The 26321-nt window shown below is 40.1% G+C and overlaps 1 protein-coding gene and 1 non-coding gene across 2 annotated transcripts in view; both read left to right on the forward strand.

Annotated features, from left to right (window-relative positions):
* Positions 1–26321, forward strand: part of GMEB2 (glucocorticoid modulatory element binding protein 2) — a 2829650-nt gene that overhangs the window by 1505872 nt on the left and 1297457 nt on the right. The gene's annotated exons all lie outside the window — the stretch shown is intronic.
* Positions 23252–23333, forward strand: TRNAL-CAG. Its single transcript has one exon. It is a non-coding gene; the product is annotated as a tRNA-Leu (tRNA).

Raw genomic sequence — 26321 nt, forward strand, 5'->3', positions numbered from 1 at the left:
TACACATTCCCAGCAACTGCAGCTGCAGAACGTTTTTACATTTCTCTGTGGCTTCCTGGCATTTTCAGTTCTCTGCCCTGCCCTGTAAACTCTACTGCACCAAGGATATTTACAAATTGTCTAGCTCCTGTGACTGCCTAGACGGTCTCCTCTTTCTGGGAGCCTCCCTTGAGATCTTGAAGCAAAACATCCACTTTGTCATTTCTCTTCTACAAAGTCTGGGAGTCACCATAAACCACAAATAATCCATTCTCACCCTCTCTCAGGACCACATCTTCCTGGGATGCAGGATACAGACAGACCTCATGAGGGTCTCTCTCCCCACCTCAGAAGATGCAGGACCTTGTCTCCCACTTCCAAAACCTTCTAACTCTTCACCACATTTCAGCCAAGGAGTTCCTCAGGATTTTGTGCTTCATGGCATCCACCACTTCAATGCTACCTCTGGCCAAACATCACATGAGAAAACTCCAGTGGTTCCTAAAGTCAGTTTGGATTCAGCATTCACATCCTCTGGAGCTTCCAATTCCTCTCATCCCCTGTCTGAAGAAGGAACTCTAGTGGTGGATCCCACAAGTATCACTCAACCCCAAACTCCCTTTCCTTTTTTGCCACCAGTCCAATAGCTTTTCACAGATGCCTCAGATGTGGGCTGGGGGGCAGCTTTTAGAAATTTGAAAGCACAAGGGGTATGGTCCTGATCTCAACAAAGAGAACACATGAGTGTCAGGGAGATGAGGGTGCTGCTACTAGACATTTAGACCTTTCTCTTTCTCCCAGAACCTTTACCAGAACCTTTAAAGCTGTTCACAGACAATATGACAGACCTATGGTATGTGTACAGGTGTGTGTGTGTGTGTGTGTGTGTGTGTGTGTGTGTGTGTGTGTGTGTGTGTGTGTGTGTGTGTGTGCGTGTGTGTGTGTGTGTGTGTGTGTGCTTGTGTGTGTGTGTGTGTGTGTGTGTGTGTGTGTGTGTGTGTGTGTGTGTGTGTGTGTGTGTGTGTCGGGGGGGCAAATTCCAATATTAGCTTGACATAACAAAATTTTCAGATCTTTAGATCGATTGTTCATTTCTGGTTAAGTTAAGAAGAAGGGACAACCTATGTCAAAACAGACTATTTCCAGATGTTATCTATGGCCTTTTGTTATACTCACTATAACAAAACTGTTCCAAATAGTGTCAAGGTCCACTAAATCAGGGCCTTGACTTCACCTATGGCTTTTTGGAAAGGTTTAGATTCTAGAATTATTCTAGAAGCTGTAACTTGGCCCTGTGTACATTTTTTACAAAGTACTATAAGCTTGATTCCTTCTCTATGTCTAGATTAGGCTTTGCAAGGACCATTCTATGGGGGCTCTGGAAATCATCTCTTTTTACCTCCCAAATATAGTAAGTTAGGGTAGTCTACACATATAGCTAAGACTACTGCAGCAGTGATCAGTAAAGGTTCATAGGTAAGTTCATAGGTAGGTACTAGGCTATCTGCCTGACGGCATTTATAAGCCTAGCCAGAGTGTGTCAGCTTTCACCACCCCATTGATTAATTAACTGAGTCTCTGTCAAGAAGAGCCAATGAAGTGATCCCAGGGGTGTATTTTCTGTTGCCCATCCACTCGTCAATGTTTCTTTTTAAGAGTGTTAGTGAGGGGCTCCGCCTAATGTAGTTAGGAATTTTGTTCCAATGCATGGGGAGTCTCTGTGACAGGAATCTATCCCTCCAGCATGTTCTATTTATTGTTGTGGTGACGTTTAGCTCACTAAAGCGTGTGGCTTGCAGTGACTTGGATTTCTTTAGGTGGAGCATGTCCATCAAGTCTGAGTTGGACATGACTTTGTAAGTCAGGCAGAGATCACCTCTAAGTAAGCGATATGCCACTGAGTACAGCTGGAGTTTTTCCATTCGGGCTGCATAGGACATATGTTTGAGATTTGGTGAGGTACTTTTGTGGTCTTTCCAGCTGTTGGAAGTGTCTTGTGAGGTACATCCCAAACGGGGCATTGTACTCTATGATGGGTCTGATGAGTGATGAGTAGAGGGGCACTATAACCTCTTTATTTCTAGATGCGAACCCTTTAGTAATTAGATGGGCTACATAGAAGGATTTCCTAACTACTTTGGCAGTAGGGTTGTCAAAGGAGAGATTACTATTACCTGGGTCCCCAGATCTCTTATTACCTCTTTTGTATTAAGGGGGCTGCCACCTATGTGGTAATTCATGGGTGTTTTGTTTTTCCCAAACGGGATGACTATGCATTTTTTGGAATTTAGCTTGAGACCATGACTTTGACACCAGGTGTCTGTCTCAGTAAGGCCCTTTTGGAGAATGTCTGTGTCAGCCGGAGAGTCAATTATGTCTCCCAGTTTGCAGTCATCGGCAAACTTGGTTAGCCATAGTCCTCCTGTGTTTGCCTGTACTTCTCAGAAGTACATGCCGAACAGTAGAGGTCCCAGGACCGAGCCTTGTGGGACACCACTTGTGACTGGTTTATAGTCGGACCTGGAGCTCGCTATTCTTACCATGCGAGTTCTGTCTGTAAGCCAGTTGACAACCCATCTCATGACATAGGGATTTATGTTTAGGTTGGTGAGTTATTTCTATAATTCCCGAGTGGGGAATGGTGTCAAAAGCCTTGGCGAGGTCAAGGTAATCTGTGTGAACTACATTCCCCTCATCTATGGCCTTGGTGACTGTCTCGAAGAAGTCAACCAGGTTTAGTAGGCATGATCTGCCCTTAACAAAGCCAAACTGGGTTGGGTCAAGTGTTTGGAGGTTCCCAATGTCTTTGTTAATGAGTTCCATGTTGATGCGCTCCATAGCCTTGCAGACCAGGCTAGTCAGGTTTATGGGGCGATAGTTACCAGGGTCAGTTGTGGCCCCTCCTTTGTGGAGCGGAATAACTGTTGTTGTGCACCATTCTGTGGGCACGTAGCCTGTAGAGAGGCTGAGGGTGAACAGTGTGTTTAGGAGGGGGTTAGTCCATTCTGTAGTTCATGCAAGATGCAGCCTAGGACACCATCTGACCCCACTGACGCTGTGCTTTTGGCTTTTGAAAGGGCTGTTTTCACCTGTGTGTCTGTGATTTCTGGGACACTACACTTTTCCGGTATTGTTGTGGGCCCTTCTGGGGGTGAATCTGTCTGCCAGGATGTTGGCAATATCAGTGGGTTCACTATATTTTGTGCTATTTGCACTAGCTCAGAGCATATCTGTGAGTTGCCACTTAGATTCTTGACATACCTAAAGAAGGCTTTGTGGTTATCTTTCGATTCCTGGGCTATTTTTCTTTTGAAGTTAGCCTTGGAAGATTTTATGAGGGACCTTAGTTTCTTACTAGGCTAGTTGCCTTTGAGTGCCATTTTAAACCTAACCAGTTACTGTTTTTGTACTCAAATTAACCTGTCCCATTTGGTTAGAGATTTGCCTTACTCATCCTATGGTCAATAATTATATATTACCCATAGTGATAATAACTGAGATTATAACATAGATAATTTGAGTGAACACATGCATGGGATAAAACATTTAGGAGCTGCCACTGTCTATTAGTAGTACAGGGGAGAGTCCTGGAGTAAATTTTCTGCTTCCCATCCATAGATCCAAGTTGTACTTGAATATGGTCAGGTATGAACTTTGTTTTTTATGGATGGGGAGTCTGTTCCAGTGCCACGATATCCTGTGCTAGACATACCTGTCCCTCTAAACTGTTCTGTTGATGTTGAAACCAAAGAGTAAAAAGGTCACACAGACAAACCAATTAGTAAAAACTGTAGGAAAAACCTAGACAAACTAGAGTTTTCACTGTGTAATACCTTAAACCTCCTGTAATAGAGGTCCATGGGGATATATGCAAGTAACCCCTTGGGGGCATCAACTGTTTCAGCTATATAGTTTCTTAATACTCATGACTTTTTTACTTTGTCTTTTTAAGTCTTTATGGATACATTCAGGCCAATAAAGCGAAACACCACAAGTTGTGGACATGCATGTTTCAGTCTTCTTATGACCTCGTCATCACAGGATAAGTGGACTGTTTGGCTATACTTTAGAAATACAGGATCTTTAAACCCAGTTGATATCCATAACCATTAAGGTGTCTACAAAATATCCCAACTAACATTCAATTCAAAGAGTAAAAAGGTCACCTTTTCAAAAACTTCTGCCAGGTTTAGTAAGCATGACCTGTCCTTGACAAAACCAAACTGATACAGATCCAGTTTGGTGGTTCCTTATGTACTAATTGATTAGTTCCATGATAAGCCTTTCCATGGCTTTGCAAGGCTGGTCAAATTTATGGATCTAGTTGCCTGGGTCTGTAGAAGGTCCTCCCTTATGCAGGGGAATGTCTGTAGCTGTTCTGCATTCACTTGGTACAAAACATGTATGGAGCCAGAAATTGAGTTGTTAGGGGTGTGGCTAAATCGTGCTTCATGTTGTCCATGCATGTTGTGAAGACCCCTTAATGTAGTAGTTCTGCTTTTTGATAGCATTTTTAGGACTTGGTCCTGTGTGTAGCTGAAGGCAAGCCAGTTTCATGTATTTTTTGAGGGACAGATGGACAGGAGAGAGAACTAAGTTTATCGGCCAATATGTTCTCTCTACTTCAACATCAGTGTAGCTAATACTGTTCACAATCAGCTCAGTGCATTGCTGCTTTGTGCTTTTGAAATTACAAGCATAACTAAGAAATGCCTTGTGACTGTCTGGCTTGGGTAGATGATTTAGCCTCAAACTTGGCTTTGGTGGATTTTATTAAACTCCTGAATTGTTTATTTCAGTGAACATTCTGGGAATTAATTTTCTTACTGTTGGTCAATATTATTTTCCTTTTGTTTTATTTTTTTCCTTTTTATTATAAACCTTGATGTTATGGTTCTACCATGTGGGTTTGTTTCTGTGGTTTGCCTGCACTTGTGGGGTACAGCTGCATATATGCAGCTGTTTAAGTGCTGGTATAGAGTGGTGGTATACATTTCTGTGTATTCAGTGGAGTTAACTGGAATTGTTGGGGATTTGAAGCTTGCCAATGTATCACTTTGAAGTAGGTAGTTTGCCTTAAAGAAATTTCTAAAAATTTCCTTGTGTGAAATGTATCTCTGGTGTTAGTTTTATTTTGACGAAGACTGCTTTATGGTCAGACCTAACAAGAGATGAAGATACACATGGACTGTGCAAAATGCTACCATGTAAGTAATGACAAGATCCAAGATGTTATTTCCTGTAGTAGGTACTCTAATTGTTCAATTAGAACAATTAAAGTACCTACTCTAAACTTGAACAGTTAGAATTGTACAATTCACAGTCAAAAACAAAGTCAAGGAATCTCTGTGCTTGTGCACTAGTGGTGGTGAAGATTTTCCAGTCTATAGTTGGATAGTTTAGATCACCTAGGAAAATGGTACTGGATTTAATACCGAGTGATTTTAGCTCCTGTAGATAGGCGTTGGGGCTTTCCTATATCATAGAAAGAGTTCTATAGCTAACTAATATATAGTATTCCTTCTGATGGTTATTTGGATAAGAAGAAGCTCTAGTGCAATACACCGCTTTACCAGTCTTGGTGTGAGTCTGTTCTGGAAGTAGATTGAGACACCGCCACCATTTTTGCCGTCCTGTGCAGTGTCTAGTCTTAGGAAGGCAGTATAGCCCTGGAGCTCTGTTTTAAACCATGTCTCAGTCACTACAGAGATGTCAAAATTCACCATTGTGAGAAGGACTTGTAAGGAGGGGATTTTCTTGTTAAGGTTCCTAACACTGATCAGTAACAGCTTCATATTTTTCTTTGCTTGTTTCATTATGTTAAATACAATGATGAACATAGTACAGTTGTACAAGTAAACTTACCATAACAGTAGAAGTTTGAGTGATCACTGCTGCAGTAGCCATTCCTTCCCTCCATCCCCCTTATTTTTTGTTATGTTTATTTTTTGTTTTTCCTAGCATTGTCCTTTCAGGGCTCAACCTCATTTTGTGTAGGCAGGAAGCTGTGAAGGTCTTGGCACTCAGATTTGTCTTTTAATCAGCTCAGCTTGAGCTGATTGACAGTTTGGGTGCATTGAAGATGCCCTAAACTTTGGAATATGGCCAGCTGTTATATCATTGGCAGCATATAACCCTTATAGTAAGGCTACTGCAGCAGTAATCATTTGAACATTTACTATTATGGAAAGTTTACTTATACAACTGTATCACATCCCATGAGGACTTTAAAGCTCACCTGACATTGCAGAGACTGGCACTTGGATAGAAGCATATGTAACTTTAGTGAGCTGAACAAATATAGCAACTTGAGATAGAGGAGAGAAAAAAATTGGTCATCATCATCTATCCCCCTTTTTCCTATTACATGGAGTCAAGGTGATGCATCAGCTATCACCATCTCTCGATTCAGTTCTACTCTGCTACCATCTTTGACAGCCATGACTGACTGTCGCAGGCCTTCTCATACATTCTCGTCATCTCTTTGCTGGATGATCTCATTTCTTCTTGCCTTGTTCATGTATATCCCAAATCTTCACCAGATTGTCTTCTGTTTCCTGCACGTTTGAATGACCATAATCTGTTTTTTTTTTACTTTCTCTGCAATTGGAGATACTTGCTTCTGCCATGATGTCCTTATTTCTTCATCTGTCCCACTGTGTGCATCCTGTCACCTGTCTCGTGTATTTCCATTTCCATCACCTTTAACTTCCTTAGTTATTCTGTCTTTACTGTCCAGGTTTCTGTATCCTACCAGTTGCATTTCTGTTTTGTACATCTTACTTTTCTGCTATTTTGGCATTCTCATATCTCACAAACTACTCCTGACACCCTGTGCCAGTTGTCTGCTGGCCCTCTAATTCTAGCTTTGATGACCTCATTGAGACTTCCCTTCTTCTCATCCATCCTGTCCTATATATTTGAAGCTGTTATCCTGTTCCACTATTTTCTCTTCTATCTCAGTTCTCAGTTTCTTCTGATCTCCCCCATTTGATACCATTAAAATTTTCTTATCTGTACTCTGTTTCATCCGATGTTCCTTTAGTTTTTGCCTTCCATTCTCCTGTCGTTTGCTGAAGTTCTTGTAAAGAGTCTGCCTGTAATGCCACATTCTGTACATCCAGTGGCTTTGTTGATCTGGCCCATCCATCCTGTTTGCTAATGTAGTCCATCATCAGTATGAACGGCAGTGGGCTCACAGCTGAACCTATTGCACACCCACTGCCACAGGGAAGATCAATGTCAGCATGAAAAGGAGAAAATATTCTTATGCCAGAGACATGTGAGTCATGATTATGGAGGAATAACACACATAAGACGCCTAGGTCAGTATAAACTTTTTCTGTAATACAAAGAGTGGGATGATTTCATAGTTTTGTAAGGGTCTTTGAAAGAATGAGTAATCATTCTTCTCCTTTCCAAGTTGACCAAGGGCAGTTGGTGACCTTTTAACTCCTTTACTTAAGGGTAAAGCAATGTATGCAGTGTCTAAACTCAGTGATGTTGACTGCTTATATTATGGTAGAGTTAAAGAATATTTGCTTGATTGTTATAAATTGATGCCTCAGTTGTACAAAAAAAGTTTAGAGAGTACACACTACACTGGAGCATGCTGTGTATGCCCTGGCTGTGAAATACTGTGCATCAGTGAGTACCCCATTAAACAAAAAAGTATACAACCTTTTATTTTTCCCCCCATTATATTAACAGGACACTGGTAGCTAAACCATGCCCTTTTACTGTTTAGTTTAAGAACTTGTATTCCATTGCCCCTTGTAACAAATCACATTGCTTTCTGAGTTGGCGTTCTCAAGTTGTGTATTACCATGACCAGAATATAGACACCTGCTCAGTCAAAGCTCTTTCTACATTCTGCTGCTGCTGTACCCTTCGTGTTTATGTCTCACTATCCAGCACACTTGATTCCTATACTGGCATAGTGCTACAGATCATCCTTATGCCTCCTTTGCAACTGCCCTGGCTTCCACCTCCATTATCATTTCTTCCCTCAGGCCTCATCAAATAGTTAACTGCCCACATGAACACAAAAGCAAGGAGGAGGGTTGCTGGACCAGAGCATCTTCACTTTCTGCTAAAGAAAATGTTTTTTCTCTCTTTGTTTCGAAAGGAAAAGAAGATGAAGCAGAGAGGCAGAGACTCTGGTTGGATATGGTATCCATCAATGAATTTGCCAAAAACTATTGCTAACTGGAGATAATAAGATCTGCGAGTCTGTTACTACCCCACTGTGTTTTTCAGTTACTGTATATGTGCTCAGTGAGGTACAACATGCTGACTCTGCTGAAGCTGTCAAATTAAATTCTCCCTCATAGCTTGCAAACTCAGACTAAACTTGTCAGCCCTCTTTGTCTTAGTCTTCCCGCTAATCACTAGCTAAGAACTCACATGGCTAGAGGCAGCCTGAAGCTGTGGAGATGTGATTTCCTGGAATAGTTTTCACTTTGCAGATACATATTTTTCCTTCTAAACTGTGATATGAAGCCAGATAAAACTGTTGACAAGAGACGGCAGTAGATAACTGTGTGTGCTTCTTTTAAAAATTTACTTTTTCCATGATTGACATGGTGTATCCCCTCCATTCAAGAATTCTGAATATAACCAAAACATTTTGGAGGGACAAAACCAGGAACAGTTTTTTTAAATGTTACTCTAATTTACTTAAAAAAGTTAATTTAAGTTTTGAATGAATAAGCATTTTATGAACAGTAATAAGTATGAAACTGATGTCTGGCAATGGCATTACTTCACTTGTCAGTAATCCATACTTCTTACTGTCTTAGTGCAAGAATCAGAGATAAAGCCAAAAATAATGGGGGAGACAAAGGCCCAGTACTATTGACAGATTTTAAAAAATGAACTTATAAGCTTAGAAAGTTGCTTTAACAAAAGGTTTTGCATTAACATGCATTTTTGAAGGATATGAAGTCTGGAACTTAAATGTTGCTCATTATTTAATGATTGCAGTCCTCAGTGGTTTACCAGAAAACCACTAGTTTGAGTGACAGACCAAAAATATGAGGCAAAAATCTAGATGTTAACGCCAAAAAGAAAATAACTGTGAAAAACCCACCAGATAAATGCTCCATCATACAAGGTAGTAAAAGAAAATTCAAAATGTAACTGCTATAACGAAGCAACCAGGCAGTCCACAAGTTGAAAAACGTAAAAAAGATGTTTATTACAGATATAAATTGATGAGCGCTTTCGCTAAATAGCTTCTTCAGATCAAAACACATTTCAAGTAATCCCGATTGCTTATATAGACATTCAAATATTTTAGACCAATCACAGAAATAATCTAATTAATTCTGTTTAAAGCAACATCGAAAATAAAACATTCACATGTGGAAAAATAAAATCTTCTTGTACATAAAAACGAAGAAAGAAGCTTCCAAACCTTATAAATACACAATGAATATGAAATAAATTGTATATATACATGTAAATTGCATGAAAAACACATATTTAAAAATATATATGTAAAAATGTATGACAATTCATGTTAACTTGCATTACTTAATATTCCTATGCTTTCTCAATAAGGGTTTAATTGAAGCCCTTTCATTCAGCCCACTGCCTCTATCCGCTCTAAGAATAATTATCCAATTATTTTCTCTATACTCTGTATGATTCCTGATGTCACCTTCACGAGTACTTGGAGCGATGACCTCAAGTGCTCTAAAAGTAAAGAAATGTGTATCCCCACATCGTGTCACATCCTTGGCCAGGGCATTATGATCAGAATGTTTTCTGATATGATAGACATGTTCCCTGATCCTGTCCCTGAATGCTCTATTAGTTTTGCCAACATAAAAAGACTGGCAAACTTGGCATTCAGCTAAATATACTAAGTTGGAAGTTTTGGAAGAAGTAAAACTACAATCCACTCTGCTACAGGCCTCATGAAGGCTCAGTGTCTCTCCAACCTAACACCACTCTTAAGTATTCAACTCCGGCACCACCTTTAACATTCCTATAAGAAAAGTGCAGTCCGGGTCTGAACTGTCTGCAAACAGCTACAGTTAACTTTGAACCTAACACCACTCTTAAGTATTCAACTCCGGTACCACCTTTAACATTCCTATAAGAAAAGTGCAGTCCGGTCTGAACTGTCTGCAAACAGCTACAGTTAACTTTGAACCTAACACCACTCTTAAGTATTCAACTCCGGTACCACCTTTAACATTCCTATAAGAAAAGTGCAGTCCGGGTCTGAACTGTCTGCAAACAGCTACAGTTAACTTTGAACCTAACACCACTCTTAAGTATTCAACTCCGGTACCACCTTTAACATTCCTATAAGAAAAGTGCAGTCCGGGTCTGAACTGTCTGCAAACAGCTACAGTTAACTTTGAACCTAACACCACTCTTAAGTGTTCAACTCCGGTACCACCTTTAACATTCCTATAAGAAAAGTGCAGTCCGGGTCTGAACTGTCTGCAAACAGCTACAGTTAACTTTGAACCTAACACCACTCTTAAGTATTCAACTCCGGTACCACCTTTAACATTCCTATAAGAAAAGTGCAGTCCGGGTCTGAACTGTCTGCAAACAGCTACAGTTAACTTTGAACCTAACACCACTCTTAAGTATTCAACTCTGGTACCACCTTTAACATTCCTATAAGAAAAGTGCAGTCCGGGTCTGAACTGTTTGCAAACAGCTACAGTTAACTTTGAGTATGTGTCTAACTGTTTGAGCCAATCTTCATTTTCCCCTGGAGAGCACTGTGCTTTGGCTGTAAGCAGCCCCCCACCACCACACACACACACACACACACACACACACACACATCTTCCACTTTCTCTTATTCCCTTCTGTTAGCAAATAGTATCAATAACTGATCAATACTGTGTGTTTGTTTATTTAAACTATACCACAGTAGCCTACTGATACAAGGTTATCCTGGTTTTCCACCTGAGAAATTAAGACAAGACTTACAGTTTCAGAGCAGTCCTTGGTCCATTGTGATTGTTCTTAACACATACTTGTCTTGCTTTGGCTCATTAGCAGCAGTACAAAGAACTGCCTGCTCACACCCTTGTTCTCCCCTCCCCTTCCCTGTTTATTACCTTAAGACAATCCCAGAGTTAATAAATATTACCTGTGGCAGGCACTATTTGTAAAACTACAATCCACTCTGCTACAGGCCCCATGAAGGCTCAGTGTCTCTCCAGTAAGTGTTTTACAACTGTAAATGCCTATTTATGTTGAATTGTATTAGACATTTTACAACTGTATATGTTTATGTTGAATTTCAAGCCTGTACTCCAATCTGCTTACTTACACTATCAGACTATTTACCCCACTCATAGGACCAAAAACTGGGACTGGGTTAGCCCCGCTCCGCTTCGCCCTCACTACGCTCGGGCTTGCTTCGCTCCCTCCCTGCCCCCTTATCCCACCCGCCCCCACTGTGTTTACATTTATAGCCACTAGGCCACACCCCTACTTCCTCTCCAACCTACACAACTTCCTCTCCAATGTCCCCCCCCACCACTTTACTGTTTAACCACTACTATTCCTCTGAAGCACATTGACCCCACCCATTGATGACATATAACATGTCTATAAATAATTATAAACTCCTTCCTCTTATCTTACCACTCTTAATTCTGCCATACTTTCTTACTAGCTATGAAAATCTCACATTCGTAGGTTTCTCTTATCCAAAATGCCAAACCAAGACCCCCCCTACCTCCACTGACTGCGGAACTTGCCCACTACTACACTACCCCAAAAATTATAAATTCCAACCAATTGCTTCTAAAAAACCACTCCAATCAACACCAAAATCCAAATATGAACTAAAACTACTATTCAAAGTTATTAGACTACTAGCGTATCTAAGAAAAAACATAACCAAAGATGGGGACATCCATCCTAATCTAGGCCCAACCTTAACTCAAAATCCTACCAGCCCACTACTCTCCCACCGACTGGTCAACTCCCTCCTAATATGCCACTTAAACATTAGAAGCCTAAACAATAAGATACATAGCCTGCATGCTGTACTAGCCACATACCTCCCCAACATAATGTGTCTATCTGAAACATGGCTCCGGCCATCAACCAAAGACAATGAGATCCTGCCTCCTGTTTACAATATACTTAGGGCAGATAGAGTAAAGAAAAGAGTAGGTGGAATAGCCGTCTTATATAATAGCACACTTAACATCATAACTAACCCTATACAACCACCCCAGGTCTCTAACGCTGAAATACTAGCTCTAAAAATTCTACTAAATAATCATAAGGGCATTAACCTAATTGTCACCTATATTCCCCTGGGAACAATGTAGAAACACTAGAGGTCATTCTACATTGGATAGCCAACAACTACCCTCAAGAAACCATTGTCCTGGGCAATGTTAATATTGACTGGAACCAATGCACAGCACAGTCCAACCCCATCCCTGTTAACCTACATGGATTCTCTCAGATAATATCATCTACAACACGTACAGGTAACAATAACCAAAAAGAGAGTATACTAGACTGGATACTCACCAACAGTCATCCCCAGAACTATATGTCTGGAACTCTCCCTAATGATCTTAGTGATCACCTGCTCACATACATCATGAAAGACAAAATTAATTGTACAAGCTTACCTATTTATAGGTCTATCAGATGCAAGAAAAACTTTGACCCAACTAAATTTCAACTTGAACTCCAATCATGTAACTGGACAAAACTAAAGTTCCTTCCCCTTGATGAGGCAGTGTCATCATTTAACAATTCATTCCTTACTATACTTGACTCGCATGCCCCTAAACGCTCAATAAGAATTAAAACTCAACTAGCACCCTGGCTAACAACAGACACCAAAACCAAAATAACAACTAGAGACAAAGCGTGGGATAAATGGCGCACTACCAAACTACCCCTAGATCGTATCAAATTCCAACAACTTAGAAATGAGACTAAAAAGCCATCATACTAGATAAGAAAAATTACTTCTACAATCTGCAACATAAACATCAGAATAACCCTCAAAAGTACTGGGCAGGCATAAATAAACTTCTCCAACCAGGCAAATCCACTACTCCGACCCCAGGAACATTATCTGACAAGAGCCAAGAAGATATAGCCAATTCATTCAATACTTTCTTCACAGAAACCATCCAGTCATTAGCTAACCAACTTTCTCCTCCCACACTTCTATAAACACTATACCCGACTCACCACTCTCTTTTAACTTCCAGCCAGTGTCCACATACTTTATCAGATCCCTTTTGAAAAACTGAAGCCAACCACCCTTTCAGCCGATCTTCTGCCGGCTGAATACCTGCAAATTGCTGCAGATGTCGTAGCCTACCCTATCTCAATCCTAATTAACAGAACCATAACCGAGGCCTCAATCCCTCAATTTGGAAAATATCCTATGTTATTCCACTCCACAAAGGAGGTTCATCCACAGAACTATCCAACTATAGACCTATAGCCATACTATCACCACTTGCCAAAATTATGGAAAAGTGCATGCACAACCAACTAATGCTCTATCTAACCCAAAATAAACTACTCACAGACTCTCAACATGGATTCAGACCCCATCATAGTACAACCACTGCCCTCCTCTCTTTTACTGAAAACATTAATCTTAACCGAATAATAAAAAATATCCTCCGCTCTCTTCCTGGACCTATCGAAAGCCTTCGATATGGTAAACCATCAGTTACTTCTATATACTTTAAAAACCCTGTATCTAGATACTCCAGCCCTTGACTGGTTTCAAGCTTACCTTACTGGGAGACAACAAGCAGTAATGTGGCAAAACAAGCTCTCCTGCCTACTACCAAATACCATAGGAGTTCCTCAAGGTTCCATATTAGGACCTCTCCTCTTTTCAGTCTTCATAAACGACATCCAAACAGTCATCCCTGAAGCCACCTGCATTCAATATGCAGATGACTCGACTATAATATGTTCCAATGCCTCTCTTGCAAATCTACTAACTACCACCTAACATAGAACATAGCTTCACCAAAGTCGAAAACTGGCTTGCCAACCATCTCCTGGTCTTAAATCCAAACAAAACCAAGTTACTTCTCTTCTACCCAACCAATAGATCTCCGACTGAAAACTTCACTATAAAATCCAATAATGGGACCATCATCTCCCCAGACACCTATACAAAGCTATTAGGAGTAAACATTGACAATAAACTCAGATTTGATATACATATCAACCAAGCCATTAAGTCAGTCAACAAGAAACTTGGGACCCTATACAGAATTAAAGCCTTCCTTACCCCGAATGCCAGGGCAGCCACAGCCCGTTCACACCTTCTCTCTACCCTACTATATGCCTCTCCTGTCCTCACTCACCTTAACAAATCTGATCTGGCCAAGCTCTCATCCTGCTATAATCACATTGCCAGGTTCGTTACAGGCCTACCCTATAGAACACACCACTGTACTAACCTGAAAAAGCTTGGATGGATAGAATTCCCACACCTTCTTCACCAGTCCCAACTCATAGAGGCCTTCAAAATCCTTAAACAACCTGAGAATACCCCAGCACTAAAAAACTTAATGACTCCCTACTCCAATCTAAGCTGCCTTCGCTCAGCAAACAGACTCCTTGTCCAAACAATGAAATCTCTCAACCTAGGTGGTGACGCGCTATTTGCCAACACCACTGGTAAAATATGGAACTCTCTCCCATATAACATCACACTTGCAACTTCTCTAAGTCAATTCAAAAATAGTCTAAAACTCCACTTCAAGTCACACTGGCTATGTCCTTGCTCAAACCCAGACTAGCTCTGTGCCATTAACTAAAACATAAACAACTAGCTAAGATAAGTACTTTGTATACTGTGATAAAGAAATATGTATCCTGTCTAACTCTATGTCATTATACTGCCTACCGTCCTTGCTAATATGTTATTAATGTTACATTTGTAGTAATCTCAGAAATAGTAATGGCAGTCTTGTACTTGTATGTAAATAGCCTATGTTTTTGTTAAGTTCTTTCAGCTCATTTACTGTACCTAATTATCAATGTAACTCTGTTGGAGCTTTTCTCCCCGGGCCTCTGCTGAAAAAGGACATGTATCCAGTCGGACCATCCCAGTTAACAAATGTAAAATAAATAAATAATAATAAATAAATTTTGCATGTGGCATCAGCACGTAATATAAATTCCTTGTGGAGATCAGGGTGAAAACATTTTTCAGAAGTGTTAATATAACTGCAGAAATTGCAACTCCCACAAGGGTACGTAGAGCCTCTATTATTATATTCCCTTGTATTGTGCTGATAGCATAAAAGTCTCTTTAAGTTTTTTCTATTCTTATACAGAAAGCGAGGTCGTTCACCAACTATCTTTTTAATATGTTCATCCACTTGTAAAATTGACCAATTCTTACTAAATATTTCAGCTAATTGTTTATTGTTTGAAGTATAAAACAAAGGGACCTTAACAGGAGTGTACTTATTCAAGTTACTATTGTGTGTATTCTCCTTTATTGGACCAATATAAGGTGCTGCTATCCCTTCACGTAAAGTAGGAACATCATGTAAACTGTTGAGAATCTCTTTTTCCCTGTACCCTCTAGCTAAAAGTCTGTTTTTTAATTTATTCATTTCTTCAGAAAAACAGTCAACTGAGGGATTCAATCTGGATGCCCGTACACCTTGGCCTCTAATTGAGTTCCTAAAAATATACCCAGGATGCATACTAGATCTGAATAAGAGAGAGTTCCGATAACATGGTTTCCAGAAGACACCTGTATTGATGAGACCATTTCCTAATTTTTCAGTATATAGGTCTATATATTCAATACATGAAGAGGACCAATTCATAGTAAATTTTAGGCAATGAATTAAATTATTCATCTTCTGATGAAACATATCCTAATCATTGGTGCTTCCTCTCCATAGCAAAAAAAGGTCATTGATGAAAAGTCAATAAAAAATTACATGTGTTCTGAACTCCTCTATGCCAAAAAGTATAGTTTCTTCCCAATGTGCCAAGAACATGGCCACACCATCTCGTTGAATAAACAATCTATCATTGAAAATGAACAAATTATTTTCTAGAACTAATTCTAAAAAAATAGTAATATGTGTCAAGAGATATTCATGTACATACTGAACTCCCAAATCATTGGGAATTACAGTAAAAAGTGATTGTACATCCAAAGTAACTAACAATATCTCCTGTAAATCATCCTCATCTTTCAAACATTCATAAAGATCAATCAAAAATGCTTCGAATCCCTGAGAACAAATTTATTTCCATTGATAACTGGTCTAAGATGTTTCTCTATGTAAACAGAAAGATGTTCAGTGACCCACCCACCTCCTGCCACAATTGGTCTCATGGGTGGGTCAAACGGATTTTTATGAACCTTTGGCAACCCCTGTATTATTGGTATAAGGGGGTTCTTAACAACAAGGAAATCCATGGTTTCTTTTGTAATAATACCTCCTTTATAAATATCAGTTAAAGTATTAATAACATATTGGATAATAACATGTACTTCCTTGATCGTAATTTTATTGTAAAACTTATTATCACCTAATAAGTTTTCCATAGATCTAACATAATGTGTGGTGTCCATAACAACGATAAGTCCGCCTTTATCAGCGTATTTTATCGTTATAGAATCATTATCCTGTAGATGTCTCAGGGCTGTTTTCTCTCTATAACTCAGTATAAAAATGTTTCTGGTCCCCATAGGTTGCTTTATTTATACTTTTTATATGTTCTAGTTTTTAATTTATTTGTTTATAGATAAGGATACCTCTTGTGTATACAACATATCCTTACTTACCTACTTAAATAAGAACTTGTAAAATGAACACACCTCCATTTATTTTAGTGAAGGTTTTTTATAGTGTTTATTTTTTCTTGTAGTAATGAGAGGTACTTACACTTTCTGTTTTATTTTTGTTTATTTTTGACATATATTTTTTAGTCGTTTGACAATTGTTGGTTTGATTTAAAATTCTTGAAATGTTGATATAAGATACAATTTTTTAACATCTACGTTTAATACTAATTTTTACTTATTACTAGTTAATTTATAACAATAGATCTGTTTTGAAGAGTATAACAACTTGTTCAATTAATATATTTGGTAATTTATCATTGCATTGAATGCATAAGCATCTGTTAAGTGCTCGTACATAGAAACCAGGTGCTTTGGTTTTTCTTTGTTGACTTGCTTTCTATGCGTGTCAATTGACAAAACGCCTTCTACTGGTATCTAAATTCATTTAGGAAATGATGTAACCACAATGCTAGCATTTAACCACACAAGGGTGTGGCGTGAGTTTTTGTATTGTATTTTCCTCTGAAGAAGCTACTTTTTTTGAGTAGTGAAAACGCTGCTGGTGCTTTTTAATAAATAAAATATTTCATTAAGGAACTACCGGGTTGGAGAGGTTTCTTCTGGTTTCAAAGTATTCTTTCACCAGTTTGTCTTCGCTCTTGTTGTTTTATGGTCCCCATAGGAAGTATAATCTGAGTGATATAATTGATATTTATAAAGGAGGTATTATTACAAAAGAAACTTTGGACTTACTTGTCGTTAAGAACCCCCTTATACCTATAATACAGGGGTTGCTAAAGGTTCATAAAAATCTGTTTGACCCACCCATGAGACCAATTGTGGTGAGAGATGGGTGGATCACTGAATATCTTTCTGTTTATATAGAGAAACATCTTAGACCAGTTATCAATGGAAATAAATTTGTTCTCAGGGATTCAAAGCATTTTTTGATTGATCTTTATGAATGTTTGAAAGACGAGGATGATTTACGGGAGATATTGTTAATTACTTTGGATGTACAATCACTTTTTACTGTAATTCCCAATAATTTGGGAGTTCAGTATGTACATGAATATCTCTTGACACATAGTAATTTTTCATTGGTTCAAATAGACCTTATTACTAATTTTTTAGAATTAGTTCTAGAAAATAATTTGTTCATTTTCAATGATAGATTGTTTATTCAATGAGATGGTGTGGCCATGGGTACCCCATGTGCCAACAGTTATGCAAACACTGGCACATTGGGAAGAAACTATACTTTTTGGCATAGAGGAGTTCAGAACACATGCAATTTTTTATCGATGTTTCGTCGATGACCTTTTTTTGCTATGGAGAGGAAGCACCAATGATTTGGATATGTTTCATCAGAAGATGAATAATTTAACTCATTGCCTAAAATTTACTATGAATTGGTCCTCTTCACGTATTGAATATCTAGACCTATATATTGAAAAATGGTCTCATCAATACAGGTGTCTTCCGGAAACCATGTTATTGGAACTCTCTCTTATTCAGATCTAGTATGCATCCTGGGTATATTTTTAGGAACTTAATTACAGGCCAAGGTGTACGGGCATCCAGATTGAATCCCTCAGGTAACTGTTTTTCTGAAGAAATGAATAAATTAAAAAAACAGACTTTTAGCTAGATGATACAGGGAGAAAGAGATTCTCAATAGTTTACATGATGTTCCTACTTTACGTGAGGGTATAGCAGCACCTTATTTTGGTCCAATAAAGGAGAATACACACAATAGTAACTTGGATAGGTACACTCCTGTTAAGGTCCCTTTGTTTTATACTTCAGACAATAAACAGCTGAAATATTTAGTAAGAATTGGTCCATTTTACAAGTGGACGAAAATATTAAAAAGATAGTTGGTGAACGACCTCGCTTTCTGTATAAGAATAGAAAGAACTTAAAGAGACTTTTATGCTATCAGCACAATACAAGGGAATATAATAACAGAGGCTGTACGTACCTTTGTGGGAGTTGCAATTTCTACAGTTATATTAACACTTCTGAAAAATGTTTTCACCCTGATCTCCACAAGGAATTTATATTACATGCTGATGCCACATGCAAAACTTCCAACTTAGTATATTTAGCTGAATGCCAAGTTTGCCAGCCTTTTTATGTTGGCAAAACTAATAGAGCATTCAGGGATAGGATCAGAGAACATGTCTATCATATCAGAAAACATTCTGATCATAATGCCCTGGCAAAGCATGTGACACGATGTGGGGATACACATTTCTTTACTTTTAGAGCACTTGAGGTCATCGCTCCAAGTACTCGTGAAGGTGACATCAGGAATCATACAGAGTATAGAGAAAATAATTGGATCATTATTCTTAGAGCAGATAGAGGCAGTGGGCTGAGTGAAAGGGCTTCAATTAAACCCTTGTTGAGAAAGCGTAGGAATATTAAGTAATACAAGTTAGCATGAATTGGCATACATTTTTACATATATATTTTTAAATATGTGATGTCCTTCATGGATGCATCTGCAGTCATAACAAATGGGTTGTCCTGTCGTCAGGCAGCCCTTCGGTCGGCCGGATTCCAAAGTCCGGGTCCGGCTTCGGCTGATGTCGCACTTCACCCGACGTCATCTCTGCTGGTCTTCGGGTATAAAGGCATCAGCCGACGCCATTTTCCTCAGTCTTTCTTGCCGCGTGGCGCCCGAAGCAGAAGCTGTTCGCAAGTGCCGGTCGGTCAGATCCAGAGATTACTACTACCGAATACTACTTCGAAGACTTCTAAAAGCTAAGTACCCCGTTGGGGACTCTTTCTTGCCTCAGCCGATGTCAGAAAAAGTCAATAACTGTTTAACTTGTGGGAAACAAATACCTCATAAAGATTTCCACTCTTACTGTTTGCCTTGCTTAGGCCCAGACCACGACGTAGCAGCCTGTTCGGCCTGTGCTTCCTTCAACCGACGAACGCTTAGGCGTCGGTCGGAGTTTGCTGAACAGTTTTTCAGCTCAGATTTTGCGTACATTATGCTGTCGGATCCTCCGACTACCCAAATTGTTAAGAAACCGAGAAAACTGGTCAATCTTCAGCCGAATCCATGACTACTACTGAGGCTCCTGCTACCTTACCTGAATCAGCCTCAGAAAATTTGCATACAACTGTGGCTCCTTCTGATCTATCAGACACCATCCCTTTGGATATCTCTACCCCAGCACGTGGTGCTGCTAGGCCTCCTGCAGCCATCTCTATTAAGGCCTTTGCCAGGGCTAAAGCAGCCAAATCAGCTAAATCAGGGCCTGTTAAACCGCCCTCACTCAGGCCCACTTCTAGTTCACAAATGCTTACTCTGGCAGAAGATTTAATATCCTTAATTAGGGGATCCCAATCTCACCCAGACAGGGCCTCTCAGCCCCCAGAAAAGAGACCTAGGGCAGAGCCCCCCGAGCCAGAGGCTCCTTTTTCCAATTATGAAGATTCAGATGCTGAAGAATCCATCCCAGCTGCCTCTCCACCAGAGGAATTCTCCTTTGGGGAAACCTTACATGCCATGAGAGAACAATTCCAATGGCAGGGACAAGATTTCTCAGATTCTAGAAAAAGGCTTAGGACTTTTCTGCACTTACCACAACATAGGCCCTTAGCTATACCTCCTGTCCTATCTGTTGTGGACGATGCATTTAATGATGTCTGCACTGCACCTGATTCTTTACCTCCAGCCCCTGCCAAACCAAATAGATTTTACAGGGTGCCAGACACTCATCACCACCTATACAAGGCCCCGCTTGCAGACCCCGAAACTATATCCCAGGGGCCTAAGGCAGTTGCCTCGACCACAGCAAAAAACCCTATTCCTCTGAAAGGGAATCCAGGTCCTTAGAGAGATGGGGAAAAAGTCTACACCTCTGCTACTCTCTCAGCTAGAGCTTTAAACTGTCAGTTTCACATGATCCAATACCAAGAGTTTATGCTTGATCAGTTAATTAAAAAGCTGTCCTCTGATGAATCTTTAGATAAGAAATATGTATTAGAAATGGTGAATAACATCCAACAGGTTAGTAACCATTCTTTAAAATGTGGCTATGATGCACTGGAGGCTTCATTTAGATCAGCCATGACTGGCACAGTGATAAGAAGGCATGCATGGTTGAAAGAACAGGTCTTACCGGATCATGTTAAAGCTAAGCTATTGGATGCTCCTATGGATAAGGCCAGTCTATTTGGGGAACCTGCCCAGCAGGTAATGAAGAAAATGGAAGAGAAGGCAAAATCTGTACAAACAGTTAAAGATTTTCTACAGGTTCAGCCCCCAAGGTTTAGCAGGAACTGGCCTGCCAAAAATTGGTCCTTTCCTGACTCCACAAGATCACAAAGGGGCAGGAACAGACGCTCAAGGGGCAGAAATAAATCCAGAGGAGGTGCCTACAGAGGACGACAGTGGCAAGGCAATAACCGAGGCACAGACACAACCACTGCCACTGCAACAGGACAATCACAGTGACTTGGCTCTGACTCCGCCTACCAGGAAGCAAATAGCAGCACCATTAGGCGGAAAGTTAGCCTTATTCTCGAAAAATTGGCACTATATTACAAAAGACAAGTGGATTTTGCAAACCATAGACCAAGGCTACCGGTTCCACTTCCACACCTTACCAGTAAAAAGAGGAATGCCAAACCTGCCCCCAAATCAAAAAATAGAAGCCCTGCACCAGATAGCGGAATTAATAAAGATGAGAGCTGTGGAAAGGGTGCCAATAATAGAACAGGGCAAAGGATTCCACTCCAGACTCTTCCTAGTACCAAGAAAAGAGAAAAACTGGAGACCTATTCTCGACCTGTCCATCTTAAACACATACATCATTGTCCCAAAATTCAAAATGCTGACCCTACAGCAACTTCTTCCCATGCTGGGCAAGGAGTGTTGGCTGGTAACTCTAGATAACAAGGAGGCATACCTGCACGTCCCCATTCGACCAAATTGCAGAAGATACCTCAGATTTCTTGCAGGATCAGAGCATTATCAATTCTCAGCATTGCCCTTTGGCTTATCTACTGCGCCCAGAGTATTCACAAAATGCCTGGCATCAGTAATCGCTCACTGCAGAGTACAGGGAATCCAAATTTATCCATACCTGGACGACTGCCTGTTACAAGCGGACAACAAAAGCAAGCTGACAACAGATTTACAAAGGGTCATTTACTTGCTACAAGCCCTGGGATACACAGTCAATTTACAAAAGTCAAGGCTGATACCATCCCAGACAAGAACTTTCTTGGGCGCGGAATTGGACACAGTAAAACAGATGGCATTCCTAACTGCAGAAAAACAAAAAGAACTCCCTCTTTACTTCTCGGCATTAACAAAGCAGAGCAAACTAACAGCAAGAAAAGTTCTGCAGGCCTTGGGCTTCATGGCATCATGCATAATCTTGGTCCCACATGCCAGACTGCATATGAGAAAGTTACAGTGGTACCTAAAGAATTTATGGTCTCAACACAGGCACAGCTTAGAAACAGAAATACCACTAATCCCATGCTTAAAACAGGAGTTCCTATGGTGGGCTCGGGCATGCCAGTCAAACCCAGGCTTACCCTTCCACAACTTTCCAGCAAACCAAACCATCACAACGGATGCCTCAGACCTAGGATGGGGGGCACACATGCTGGACAAATGCATACAAGGACTGTGGACTCAGGACCAACTGCACCTGCACATAAACCAAAAAGAAATGCTGGCAGTAAAACTGGAAATCCTAAAATTCAGACCATTCCTCAAAGAAGGCCATTTGATGATAAGGACAGACAACACCACAGTCATGTGGTACATCAACAAACAGGGAGGCACTCATTCTTACCCCCTATGCAGAATGACTTTGGACCTTTGTAATCTGGCTCTCAGCTACAACATCCAGTTACAGGCAATATTTGTACCGGGAAAAGAGAACACCCTAGCAGACATTTTAAGCAGAACCACCTCAGATGCTCACGAATGGATGCTACACCCGGACATCTTCAAGGCCATCACAAAGAAATGGGGAATGCCACAAATAGATGTATTCGCTTCCCCACAAAATCACCAGCTCAAAAAATTCTGCACAAGGACATTCCACCCACTTGCATGGAAGGTGGACTCTCTATCCTTCAGCTGGAAAGGCCTGACAGCATATGCATTTCCACCTCTTCCCTTGATGCACAAGGTACTACTGAAAATCAAAGAGGAACGTCCAAGGATAATTCTGATAGCTCCAAACTGGCCAAGACAACACTGGTACCCACTGCTGAGGAGCATGTCTCGGGAGAAAATGTGGTCAATACCCCTGATGCCTCTGATGTTAACTCAGAACAACTACAACATCATACATCCAAACCTAAAAACCTTGCAACTGACTGCCTGGAACATCACATAGCAGTGACTAACCCAGACCTTTCACAAAGGGTTAAAGACATTATCCTTGAAGCACGCAGACCTTCAACAAGAAGGCAGGTAGTGTGGCCGAGCGGTCTAAGGCGCTGGATTCAGGTTCCAGTCTCTCTGGAGGCGTGGGTTCAAATCCCACCACTGCCAATTTAGGAATGTGAACTGCTGTCGTGCATTTTTCAGGGAGGGTGGCCTAAAGGTTAAGGTGTTTGCCTTAGAAACACAAGGTACAGGGTTTGAATCTCACAGGGGATAATTGGCTAGGCTTAAAATGGCTCACAAGGGCAGTTAGCCTAGTATTAATCTATGAATCTATGAATCTAAGAAGGAACTATGCAGGAAAATGGAAAAGGTTCGTCATTTGGAGTACTGAAAGAGGAAAAGATGTGTCGAACATAGATATTGCTAACATTCTGGAGTACTTGGCAGAGCTTCTACATACAGGCCTGTCCTATTCCTCCATCAAGATACATGCATCAGCTATTTCAGCAGAATACAGCTTTGATCCTCCTGTCTTTTCACACCCTCTACTCAGGCAGTTCCTCAGAGGGATCAAGAATGTAAAACCTCCTAGGAAACCACCATTACCAGCATGGGACTTGAATTTTGTACTAGAAAAGTTGACACTCGTCCCGTTTGAACCAGCAGCAACAGCAGATCTACAACACCTGTCATGGAAAACTGCTTTCCTACTGGCTATTACTTCAGCAAGGAGGGTTTCGGAACTACAGGCCTTAATGGCAGTGCAACCCTTCCTAATCTTCCATCAAGATAGGGTGTCCATGAGAACTAATCCTACATTTATGCCTAAGGTGGTATCCAGAGTGTCTTTAAACCAGGCAATCCACCTACCTACCTTCTTTCCCAATCCACAAAACAGAGGTGAAAGAATAATGCATACCTTGGATGTACATAGACAGTTACGCTACTACCTGGACAGAACCAAAGGTAACAGAAGAACTGACCAGCTCTTTGTAGCCTATGCAACAGGAAGGGAAGGAAAAGCAATTTCCAAACAGACAATCTCCAAATGGATAGGAAATTGCATAAGATTCTGTTACTCCTACCATGGAAAACCAATTCCACAGAACATAAGACCTCATTCTACAAGGGCTACAGCCACTACCACAGCTTTCTTAAGAGGAGTGGCAACCAAGGACATTATTGAGGCGGTTACTTGGACCTCCGTGCATACATTTGCCAAGCATTATAATTTACCTCTATATTCTAGATCCCGAGCAGGATTTGCCACTGCTGTTCTGCAAGGGATCCTGACTACACCATAATTATTTTTCCTCCTCCCCTAGTTTGGCTATGGTATTCTACCCATTTGTTATGACTGCAGATGCATCCATGAAGGACATAGTACAGTTTTGTACCTACCATAAATGTAGATGTCCGAACTGGATAGCATCTGCAGTCAGGATTACTCCCTCCTTCCCTCTGCGGTACTCCTAGGGTATTTACCCTCCTAATAGCTAGCTGGGGGGGAGTCTCTTATGGTGTATTTGTTTGTATATATGTACATACATGTTTATTTTTTGTGTTTGCCTTCTACTATTTTGGAAACATTGGCATTTATCCAAAATTTAGCTTTACAAGAGGGCAATTGGCATCTGGGGCAAGAAACACTGAGGAAAATGGCGTCGGCTGATGCCTTTATACCCGAAGACCAGCAGAGATGACGTCGGGTGAAGTGCGACATCAGCCGAAGCCGGACCCGGACTTTGGAATCCGGCCGACCGAAGGGCTGCCTGAAGACAGGACAACCCATTTGTTATGACTGCAGATGCTATCCAGTTCGGACATCTACATTTATGGTAGGTACAAAACTGTACTTTTTTCATGCATTTTACATGTATGTATGCAATTTATTTCATATTCATTGTGTATTTATAAGGTTTGGAAGTTTCTTTCTTCGTTTTTATGTACAAGAAGATTTTATTTTTCCACATGTGAATGTTTTATTTCAATGTTGCTTTAAATAGAATTAATTAGATTATTTCTGTGATTGGTCTAAAATATTTGAATGTCTATATAAGCAATTGGGATTACTTGAAATGTGTTTTGATCTGAAGAAGCTATTTAGTGAAAGCGCTCATCAATTTATATCTATAATAAACATCTTTTTTACGTTTTTCAACTTGTGGACTGCCTGGTTGCTTCGTTATAGTAGTTACATTTTGAAAAGTCTAGATATGTCAATTTATGTACATTTTATAGGTATGCTGTAATAAGGAGGCAACAGCAGATTTTACATTAACACGCATCTTTTGAATGATAAGAAGTATGAAACTCTAATGTCTGCCATCATTGAGAATCAGGAAAAAAGGCAAAAAATGTGAGGCAAAATCAAGAACATTTGAAAAGTATGGTTCCTATAATAGCACCACCAGCTGCCTGCAGTAACATACATTTTGTGGCTATTTTAATCACCTTTGGCAATCACAGCTGATCAGCAGAAGTGGCTATCTGTTTGGGAAGGATAGAAACTCTTTTTTTTTTTTTTTTTTCTATAATAATTCTTTATTGCTTTTACAATTGTTCAAACATACATTTGAGCTTAATGTACACAGGTAGTAATTACAACTCATTAAAAGAAGCATTCCTCAGTTTAATTGTTGGAAATTCCATGCTCCACACTATTCCACATTGAAGAAATCTGTCACACTTTCCTTTATGTGAAGTTCTTTTTTGTTAAGCAAACAACCGTAGTTTATCACACATCTGTGGTAAGTAACATGGAATTATATTACCTCATCAAAATAATGTTTTATTTGCATATGAAGACACTGTTTATAACTATGCTTGCACTTCCTAGTTAAAGTTGTAAGTGTTTGTGTTTCAAACTTTAACCATTTGTTCCACCCTGTTTGAGAGGTAGTGTTTCACATTATGGAGATGGAAGACTGAACATTATGGGAGGCAGTTGCTTAAAGAAAGCAAATGTCAAACTGAGGCTTTTCACATTATAATGATTATTACTGTGGCTTGGTGGGGGGACAGAGGTTAGTGCCTGAAAGCACAAAGTTGAAGCTCATCATTGTGATCTGATGTTATTTCATTCTGGCAGAAAAATAGACAGGTCTGTGGGAATTGGTAACAGTACACACTGCCATAGTATGATGCATTTTT

This window comes from Protopterus annectens, chromosome 14.part0 (assembly GCF_019279795.1).
Source record: "Protopterus annectens isolate FY-2018-M chromosome 14.part0, PAN1.0, whole genome shotgun sequence".
NCBI lineage: Eukaryota > Metazoa > Chordata > Ceratodontiformes > Protopteridae > Protopterus > Protopterus annectens.